Here is an 11676-nt window from a genome sequence, read left to right on the forward strand (position 1 = left end):
TTAGAGGGCTGAGTCTAGTTTAAGTTTTTCTCACTGAAGTTGACACTGAGTTGTATCTTTTAGATGAAAAGAAGATAATACAAAAGTATTTATAGTTTTGTTACCCAATCTAGATCTTGTCTCTTCTTGTATTACTTTTGATTTTCTAGAATTTGATGATAATGTCTACTAAATTTCAATTATAATTCACTTTGAATTATATCTTAGTTCATATTTTTCTAACAATCTAATATGTTATGTAAATTCTTGATATGAATTTGGGAGAATTGAAAGTTGTCTAAAAGAAGATCATGAAGAGAATGAGATTTTAGCCTGAGTATTGTTCTCCTCTTCACAAAGTGATAAGATAGATCTGGTTCTATGTGTCAAGATTCTGTGAGTAATAATCCAATGGACAAGGGACTGATCATATTTTAAATTTTTGAAATCTAGATGGATTATATGATAGAATATATAGTTTGCTAATATAACTAAGAAGGGGGGGGGGGGGGGGATCAATTAGTTGTATAATTATTATCACAATTATCAACCTTATTAAATCTTAACCATATGAACAATATAATTAGAAACCACAAAAAGAAACTCACACACAATAACACCTGATATGTTAACTAGGAAAGCCCTTTATCATAGGGAAAACCCTATTGGGGATGCTACCCACATGATGATGTACTTATATAAACATTCCTTGTTAGAGGATGGACACTATTAAGAGTCTATAAAAGTATTCACTATAATCAATCCCTATTAGGAGAATTTTAATCCATGTTAGGAGATTCCAACCCTGTTAGGAGTTGTAAAAGGAAAATGGATTCACTGTCCAAATAGCTTTAGGGGAAAAACCAATGAACTCACTATCCAAATGATCTTTGTATTATTCTTTGTAGAATAATAGAACTAAATTGTACTTTTCCTTTTTCTTTGTCTATCCTATCAACTGGACTTCTTCTCCTTCTAATCTCTATATAAGATCAAAAAATTTGCATCTAATAATCCTTTGGATCACTTCCTTACATTTGCCAAATACTCTTCTCTTTTTCACACTTGCTTGACCACTTCACATTCGAAACACCTTTACAATCAAGGAAAATACTTTCTTTTGTACCAAGTCCTCAAAATAATTCCTTGAGTTAGCTTTGAGGCTTTCTTAATTAATTATAATAGGACAACAATAAGCTAGTTAATTATTTCACAATCATGTAGAACTGTTGGCTCATAGTGTATACAACTTCTCACATGTGTCACTTCAGGACTTGCACACTCACCGCTATCATTATCAGACTATCCTCTATTAGTGTATAATTTTGCATACCTTGATTATATCTTTATTAGGAGATTAAATCCAATCATCAAAAGCTATTTAACATGTACTCTATTTATGCACTTCTCTCTATAAATCATATATATGTACTATATCTCTTTTACTTATGTTATGCACACTTAACCTCATCATCAAGACATAGTGTGGAACATGTCCTTAATTGTAAATCACAAGAACATAAAAAATCTATCTGTATGATCATGATCTCTGTTTGCTACTCTGCTAGTCTTCCTAGAACTATAGCTCTATTGACATCAATGACAAATATAGTCATGAATGCAACATGTCAATACTTCCACATGCTCTCCAATGCTTAGGATGCTCCCCAAAAGGAATACCATCAATATTCATGCTAATAATATTCCCCTTTAGTATTGATGGAAACATAGATGAAAAATATCTAGGTTCCAAGAATACCAAACAATACTCTACTATTGCTACCATTCTCATCTTTCCAAATCCTCTTCATCAATAAAATCTAAAATCATTTGGAACACTACTTCGTTCACCATCTCTTAGGATTGACATCAGTTGTTCATATACTAAAAAAATCTCAGCTTCTCTTCCATACATTATAGTTCTTCATGTTGTATATTTCCCCCATAGAGATATTCCTTCTCCTTACATGAATGGTATAAGTCAATTGAGATTTTATAGCTCAACTAGTTTATAGCATTTATAAAGTTTAAGGTTCTTTGGAGTTGAAATTTTATAGAGTTCTTTTGGAAGTTTCTCTATGCATATGCACTTATGCATGTTTAGAGAGAGTAAATATTTTAGCTCACCTATTGACCTAGGAAAACTTGTCAAACTACTGCAATACCCCAAGTCTAAAAACATCAAAGATTTGAGCTCACCAATATCTAATGGAAAAGTCTTGAGCTTACTACAACCATTCAAAAGAAGATATTCCAAGTGCATGAGGTCTCCCATTTGAGGAAGTTCCATTAGGATCCAATAGCTGTTCATCACTAATTCTTTTAGAGAGACCAACTTTGTAATTTTTGCTGGCAAATGAGATATCGTCATTCATTCTTTCATCTGCAAACTAGATAGGCATTTTAGTTCACCTATTGATGATGGTAAATAAATTAGACCATGACATCTAATGATGTCCAAATGTGTTAGATATTTCAATTTCTTTATAGGCTCAAGAAAGATGTTTAATCTAAAGCATTGCAGTAAAACATTTTAAAAAAAAATCCTAGAAGGTAGATCAAGAAACTCTTGTATTCCAATTGATGATAGATCAAGCATTTAAAGGAGTTCAATATTTAGAATATGGTTGGGAAATAATTTTATACCATAACAATAGAATAGGTGAAGATGCTTAAGTGAAATTAGCTTTGTTATGCCATCCAATAGCTCTAAGTCCTTTGAAAAGGACATATCTAGATATTTCGGCTATTGTAGTAGATAAAAATAGATTGGTAACCTTGACAATTTTTTGCAATCATTTAGGTGGAGGGCTATAAGAGATGTGTGGTATGATAGATTAGGAAGTTCATTGAGATGTAGGCAACATTTAAGGTTTAGGACCTTGATATTTTTAGGAACCTATTGAAGCATTAATACACATTAATTTCTTTGGAAAAAAAAATAAGAAAAAGGAAAAGAATACTTCCATGATCCAAAAATTACCTTTGGTTTTGAACCCTAGCTCCATAGAGTTTTGATATTAGTTCCATTCAGATCTAATATAGCTAGATGTTGCATATTCTAGGTGATCCAAGCCAGTACAAAATTCTATTTTCAACTATCTTAAATGTGAATATAAATTTTTAAAGCCACCACATACTGTCATGCAAGTTAACCATAGTAGTTGTAGATTTTGCATTGATTCCAAACATTTTGTGTCCAAGAAAAGATCTTCCCTATCCAATTCTCCATCTAATATAAGATACCCAACACACTTTATTTCCTAACCAATTATTTAAATAGTATTAGCACAAGAAAACTCATACTTAGTTCTTCCCTTAAAGATAAATTATCATAAGTATCCAAGTATCTTTCTTTACTTGATAACTCTTAGCACTTGTTACACTTCATGTAGCTTCCATAGGTCGCTATGATTGCCAAGATCTATGGATTCATTTATGACAATAGCCTTTCCCATATCATGTAGGTGATCAAGCATCATGAATTTTCCATAATCACTTATTCTAACAAGGGACCTGAATACACATTTCATCACATTTATGTTTGTCACCAAATTTGAAGCTCCCCAAAATATGATTGTTGTTCCAGTCACTTTACAAATAAATATACAAGCTATGTATAGGAATATTTCCTTCTCATTAGAATTAATACCTTCGTAGCTGATTTTGAGCTTTCCATGGATGCTATCATACATGGTGCTCTCCAGGTGCTTCAATGTTTCAAACCAAAGGCTTCTCTCTCACTTGCCATACAAGAGGCCCTCAATTACCTCTAGTGAAAGTGGCAATCCATCACAATATTTTACAACCATGAGAGAAATATCTTCAAATGCTTTATCAGGTCTTTGCTGGAGAAAACTGTGTGAACTTAATAATAGAAGAGCTTGATCATCAAGATCTCCCTTCAAGTCATAAATTTTATCATCTTTTTTTACCACTCAAAACATTTCTATCATTATTTGTGACAATATTTCTACTACCTGGCCCAAACCAATCTCCCTAATTACATTCACTTATGTAGAGTTATCAACATCATCAAGAATCACAAGGGAACACAGATATCTTAAATGATCTTTGATGAGAGATTTTCCATGAGAAACATCATTTACTTGGAATTCTACATTCAAAAAATCTTTTAGTACCTGACCTTGCAATTGACTTATGCCTTTGGCTTGTTGCAATTTGAGGCAAACATTAGACACAAAACATGTAACTTCAAATTTGAGGTAAATATCATTATACACTTTCAAATTTTTTGAATCTATCAACACATCAATTTCCAGATAAGGAGTTTGAGAGAATTGATTAGATTATTGATTCCCACATTACTAAGAATATGGTGCAAGAGCACCCCAAGGATGCACTCAAATCCTAGTGCAAATTTTTGGCTTGTAGACTTAGGACTGAGTCAAGGATGTAATAAGGGTTAAACCATAGCCCAAGTGTGTGATTTTTGAAGTCCTTCAATTTTTTCTTAGTTTTTTGAAACTTTGATATCAATAGTGCCAAAAGTTGTTAAGCAAATGCAAGAGTTTTCCAAATGGGTCAAACTTTGTCAAAAAGTTAAAGCATGGGTCAAAGGACCAAAATAGTTTGATTCGGGTCTAATAAGTCTAAAAACACCACTAGGCATCAAATTTCATCCAATCATTGCAAGGAAGCCAAGTATTGTATTGAAGTTGTCAAAATTGCAAATGTTGTCAAAGTTGTCATGTTGCAACTTGAGCAACATTTTGCACAAAAGTTGCATATACACCAAGATGAGAAAAAAATAGTTATGATTGACCTGGAATTGATTGAGGCAAGTGTTTTTAACCTACTTAAGCCTACTCCAAATCCTAGGTATGGTTGGGAGTTGGAGTATTGGAAAGTGAATGAGAAAATGGGTTTTGGAATGTAGAAAGTTTTGCAAGTGTTACAACTATATGAATATGGATTGAAATTGTTATATTTTTGTGTTGAATAGTTAGAATATATTGTTAGGGACTTTTGTACAAAGTTTGGAGGGTTTTAGTCCTATTTTGTTAGCATAGTTTAATTTTCTTTAGTCATTGCCAGTTCCAGGCCATAATTGGGTAGTGCTTTGTAAAATGATGTCTAAAAATCATTACCACAATTGAAACTTTATGTCTCTTGGGAAAATGAAACTAGACACAATGTACTTTACCTTGCAAAAGATTGGAGGTCAAAAGATGTTGTTTGCTATTTTTTCTAGCAAGCCCTAGGTGGGTCATGCTTGAATCCAACTAGGTTGTAAACATAGAAAGCTAATTGAAACTTGAATGATTTACATAGCCTTGATGAGACACCTTATGCACCTAACATACAATTTTAGAGGATATATAAATATAAATATAGATATATGATGAATTTATGCATTTATGTATGTATGTATATATAGGACAAGTACAAATGCTTCCAAAAGTTATCATAAATATTCAAGATCATAAATAGTTATCTACAACAAGAAAAGGCCCTATAATATGATGAAATTAACATACATTGGCCCTTGGTAATCATTTTTTAAATATAATTGTGTGCAAATACATAACACATATCATTTGGTTCAAAGTAGAACATCCTATAGTCATAGAAAATGAAGCCCTAGATCAACTTATAGGATGCAAGAAATATGATGTGACAAGATTTACATATCTTAAAAGAAAAATTAGCCTTGTGAAATATTAAGCATATTAAATGCATTATGATAGTATACCTGTAAGGTGAGATTCTTAGACTCTATGCTTGAATCATCATCAATTAGATCTTCAACACTGCTACTATCATTCTCAAATTCATCATAATCCAATATTTTATACAAATTTGATTGTTATCAAGATTTTATGTGTCATGGGATTCACTTCCTACAATTCTACTTGAATTTGGAAAGGATTCTTTGAAAAGGAAGATTTTTCTTTTGTGGTGGCATTAGAGGTATTAATTCCTTTCCATTGGGTTAATGAATAGTTGGATAAGGATGTAAGGTTTTTGATAAGCAAGAGGATTAGGAAAATTCAATTGATATTATTTTAAATGAGGATGTCTTAAATACTAGATTTCAACTCTGTAATGAAAACAAAGATATCACAGAAACTTCAACAAGTCAAAGCCCAATGCAGCAAGAGAAAATCCATATTGCAACAATGTTATCTCAACTCAAAAAGGTTAATGAATGGTTGGATGAGCTTGGGCATGATCCAAAATATGAAGAAAATGAAAAATTTGTAGAACGAGGATTTATGCCATACATAGTTCTATTTTTAGAATGCTCATGAGCCTATAGATATCATTAATATGTTGTCTATTCTTGACTACTTTAATACAATTAATTGTATAGATTGAATTCATAGATTAATATTCCCATGTTGGATTAAATTTTATTAAATTTTGATGTTTATTTTGTTGATTAAATCCCTCCTAGGGTAGTAAGAAAATCACAGATGATGCCTCCTGATGGCTATTTTGGGACATATTGAGCAGATGGTCTGGACAATCTATCTTGCAAATTTACCAGCATATTTACTTACTATTACTATTTATCAAAGAGAATAAAAAGTCTAAAATCAAACAATTACTACATATTTTTCAAATTTCATATGGATTTCTTATAATGCAACATAATGGTAAAATTCAATAAGAAAAGTTTATATTAAAATAATAAAAAATTCTCATAGTATACTCTATTACATTAAAATCATAAAATCAAGAATATCATCAAATAAAATGAGACCTATCATACAATAGAGTTTCACTTGAATGAGAAGTTAATGCAACCAAGTTAGATAGAAGTGTCTTTGGACTAAATCATAAAGGTAATAGTCAATATTTAATGACATGAGTAGGTTAAATTTCCCAGACTAGACAATAAAAGCTCATTCCACTAAAAGAAAACTGACAAGAGAAAACTCCACCATTATGATTTCCATGGAATAGACAAATTTTTTTGTCAAGCTTGAATATTGACCTCCTCCATAGTGATACTTGTATCAATTATGAATTTGATGTCTTTGAATCTAAATGAAAATGCATCATAAAATTACAAAGTATAAATTTGAAGTATGACCAACTATGAACTGCAAAAAATGGGACTCGAATAATCATATCAAACATGAAAATAAGTTGTATTACTAACTAATGATTCCAAATAACATGAGGAAAATGAACTATGATTTGCAAGGATCAATGCATATGTTGCAACAATGAGGAGTAAGATAGGTCTCAAGAAGAGAGAGAACACAATATCATATATGTAATCATAAGCACACTAAAGACGAAGATTTCAAAGACTAGTGACAATTATTTTGTTGGCCAAGTCATGATAGGTTGAAGTAGTTAGTCTTATATCATATCCATTTCAGTGGTATTCCTATGCACTAATCTAAAATTATTTTTACAAATTCATAGATTCTGGTAACTTTCAAGCTAACCCTAGTATGAGTTCATTGATGCTAGTTAATGTAGAGGGAATATTTTACCATTCATTATTATGTTCTATAAGAGATATTATGACTTCTTGGTTAGCAATAGAAAGTAATTTTGATGAGAGAATTGCACTTACTCCTTGTGAATCTTCAAGTCATCTTCAACCATGATCTAGAGTCCTTGCAAAAGTGAGAGGTGTTATCATTAAAAAAAATATTTCCCAAATAGGTAGAATAATTGAATGACTAACATCCATCAATCATGAAACACAAGAAAGTCATGTAGATAGAGTGGTACAACTCTGATAGACTAGAGACTATGACTACTCAAGGAATTTATCCATAAAGGAATGCCAAAAAAAATTCACTAGTGCACAAAATCTAGCATTGCATGGATCTTACTCTAGATTCTATTTTGACAAACAAGGCACTACATAGGGAAAACACTCGCATGAATTTAGAAAAAGGAAGTTAAAGAATAATTCCTTGGTTAGTAATTATAAGTACTCAAGTAAAACAATGATGAATATGGGAGGATGTGAACTTAATTATTGCACAATCAATAAGACTTCCATTAAATCAAACTCCCCATTCTTACATATGGATGACTTGATGAGTTTCTCAAATATGGTGAGATTATCCAATAAAAACCTCAAAAGAAAATAACACCAAATCTAGATCAAGGATTAGAATTAAATTTATAAAGGAAAAATAAAGTCATTGGGTGGTACTTGTAAGAATATGGATCAAAAGAAGATGAAGAGTGGATGACATGAACTAGTTTATGCATAATCAAAGAGATTTCCATATGAATGAAGAAAACATACGTTAATTCATAGGTTGTTCCATGGTTAGAGAACATACCCATTTTGCTGCATCTAATGGTGAAAGTAAAAAGGTTTATCCCTCTCTAAAAACCCCATTGAATTTCATCAAACTACTCCTTCTAGAAGGACTATTGAAAAGTCCCCTACAATCCTTCCCTTTCCTCTTCCAGAGATAAAAAAGTAAAAGACGGTGAAGAATACTCCATTTATAAACTCATTGGCCTCTTACCCAAACCATATCTCCTCTCCATTAGAAAGAAGACCTTCCACTTAATTGTAGTAGCAAGTTGGGTCACAAAACACTCCAATCCCCCCTTAATAGCCACCATTTGTCCCTTGATATCCATGAAAAGGATAAATGAATTTTCCTTGGAATTACCATAATCCTTATCATGGGTACTCCCAGTTAGAGATTGGAAATTTGATTTTATCTTTTTTATTTTCACAATTGTGTTGTAACAAGCTTTCTTTGTGAAAAAAGTATACGAGTAGAAGAGAACAAGGAGGAGGAGATGGAGAATGTCGAGTGGGAGACAATAGAAGAAGTATGTGCAGGTGGATGTCGCATATGCAATTTCAAACTTATTGTAGAGAGGTGGAGATAATTTTTGTATGCATTAATTGCACATAGAATACAAGAACACTCATGCACCATGCAAACTTTGTTTGGCTATTGAATGATTAAATTCAAGCCTACAAGTTTTATAGGGGTGGTTTTGTTTCTTGTTTATGCACATGAAAATTCAACCAAATAAAAAATGATGAAAGAATTGTACAAATTCCTATTCCTACCCATTGCAAAACCTTTGTAAGTATTGGCATGAATGGCAACCTTAGTATTCACATATTTTTATGGTAAAACCAACCTCTTATTTATGTACCCAGGAATTTTGGAAATGATCAACAAATACTAGAAAAGATGAGGGGCATAGAATGTATCTCCCATAATTGATTAGTAATGCATTTGATGATGGATAGAAATTGTATTAAGATAATTAATTTTTGTATCTTGCATTTGTGCTTCATATGATTTTTTTTAGCATGTGAAAAAATGTTTGTTCTAACATATGATTATCAAGATTCAAATGATATAAATTTGACACAAGGAGGGAGAGGAATCACCAGGGCCAAAGGCACACCTAGCTATCCAAACCACCTTGCAAGCTAGAGTTAATATAGCAAAAACACAACACATAGAACAACAACCAAAGGAGGAAGAAGAGAGAACACTTATTTGATTCATCAAATAATCAACATACATGCCCAGTTGTAAGGCCTTATGGGTTACGACCATATACAAAATATATTCAAGATCAAAGATCCAACATCAAATTCACATCTCGAGATACATATGCAAAAAATTTTCCAAACTTTTTTGTTCTACTCCAAAATCTCTCAAACTACCTAAATCTAAGCCTAAACACTCTATATTTACTTGCCAAAATGGCTTATAGATCATTCTAGAACATTACATAAGAGGAAGGCTGAGCCAACAAAATTCTAAACACATCCCAAGAAAGATCTTAACATAAATATCGCGATCAAAATAAATATTGCAAGTCAACTCATAGAAGTCATGTCCAAATGTTGACACTCAGCATAAAAAAGAAAACTCAGCATATGAAGGGTCACTTGGCATACACTAGGTAACTCGACACATGAAGAGTCACTTGTATACACTGGGTAACTCAAAACATAAAGGAATACTCGATCAACACTAGATTGCTATAGTAACTTGACATCCACTAGAGCTATACTAACTCAGGATCCATTAGAGCTACAATAACTCGAAATCCACTAGAGCTACAATAACTCAACATCCACTAGAGCTATAGTAACTTGGCATCTACTAGAGCTAAAATTACTCAACATCCACATGTAGAATGACAAAAATGATCAGGATAACAAGGTAACCTAGGATGCTCATGCATCAAACAACCAGGGTTAAAAGAAATGATTCTCCTGAATCATTGAGATATCAAAATCTGAGTTGAATCCAACTTAGATTGAGAAATCCATGAAGCATCTTCAATAGGTCTTTTCTTCCACTTCACCAGATATTCATAATAATCTTTTCCTCTTGTGCTCTTGCCAACTCTTGGATCCAATATCTATTCAACTTCTTCAATCTACTTCTTAGGATAATCTTCTAATACAACAACTTCAGCATCTAACTCATGATACTTATACAATTCAGCAATATTGAATATAGGAGATATATCCATGTCATTAGGTAACTCAACTTCATAAGCATTACCATTGTCAAACTTCTTCAAGAGCTTACAAGGTCCAAATTTCATCTCTAGCTTACTGTATGTTCCAACATGAAATCTTTCTTTCTTCAAATAAACCATCACCTCATCACCAACTTCAAAATCATGATGTCTTCTAGACTTATCAACATTCTTCTTATACTTTTGATTACTTTTTTCCAACCTCAACTTCACTTCCTTACACAAAGACTCCATAAATTAGAAAATTCTTCTCCTGCAGTGCTTCTCTTTTTTTCACCAGCAAAATCTCTCAAATCTAATATCCCTCTAGGCTACATTCCAGTAACAATCTCAAAAGGTGTTTTCCCTATACTCCTATTCATAGAATTGCTACATGTAAACTCAGCTTGTGCCAACACTACCTCCTAATTACTTGGCTTATCTCCAAATAAACATCTCAAAAAATTACCCAAGCTTCTATTCACAACCTCTGTCTATCCATCTATCTATGGACGGAATGTAGAACTAAACATCAACTCAGTACCCATCTTCTTCCACAAAGTCTTCCAAAAATAACCAACAAACTTACTATGTCTATCAGAAATAATACTTCTTGGTAATCCATGTAATCTCACAATCTCTTTGAAGAAAAGTTCAGCAACATGCTCAACATCTAATGTCTTCTTACATGGTATGAAATGAGCCATCTTAGAAAATTTATCCACTACAAAAAATATGGAATCATACCCTTTTACTATCTTAGGTAATCCAAGAACAAAATCCATACTGATGTCACTCAAAGGTTTCTCAAGAATAGTAATAGGTTATACAAACTAGTATTCTGACTCCTTTTGTAACTTGACACACTCTATAACTCTTTGCAAATTTTTGAACATCCTTATACATTTGTGGCCAATAGTACTTCTCTTTCAACAAATTCAATGACTTATCAATTCCAAAATGTCTAGCCAATCTCCCACTATTCTTTTCTTTAATTAGATTCAACCTCATAGAACTTCGAGGGATACATAACTGAATACCTTTGAACAACAAACCTTCTTGAATGAAATACTCATCATACTCACTTATGTGATTGGTTATATTTAGTGCTCTACACTCTCTCCATTACTCAGAAAAATTAGGATCAACATCATACAACTCTTTGATTTCATCAAAACCAAGAACTTCAACCTTCATTTTAGTCAACAAAGAATGTCTTCTACTCAATACATTAAC

General features: G+C 32.1%; 1 pseudogene; it reads right to left on the reverse strand.

Annotated features, from left to right (window-relative positions):
- Positions 1-1972: 1972 nt before the first annotated feature.
- Positions 1973-8268, reverse strand: LOC149578002 (disease resistance protein Roq1-like; annotated as a pseudogene).
- Positions 8269-11676: the final 3408 nt, after the last annotated feature.

Source organism: Cupressus sempervirens, chromosome 1 (assembly GCF_028749045.1).
Source record: "Cupressus sempervirens isolate cs-2001-9-10 chromosome 1, ASM2874904v1, whole genome shotgun sequence".
Classification (NCBI taxonomy): Eukaryota; Viridiplantae; Streptophyta; class Pinopsida; order Cupressales; family Cupressaceae; genus Cupressus; species Cupressus sempervirens.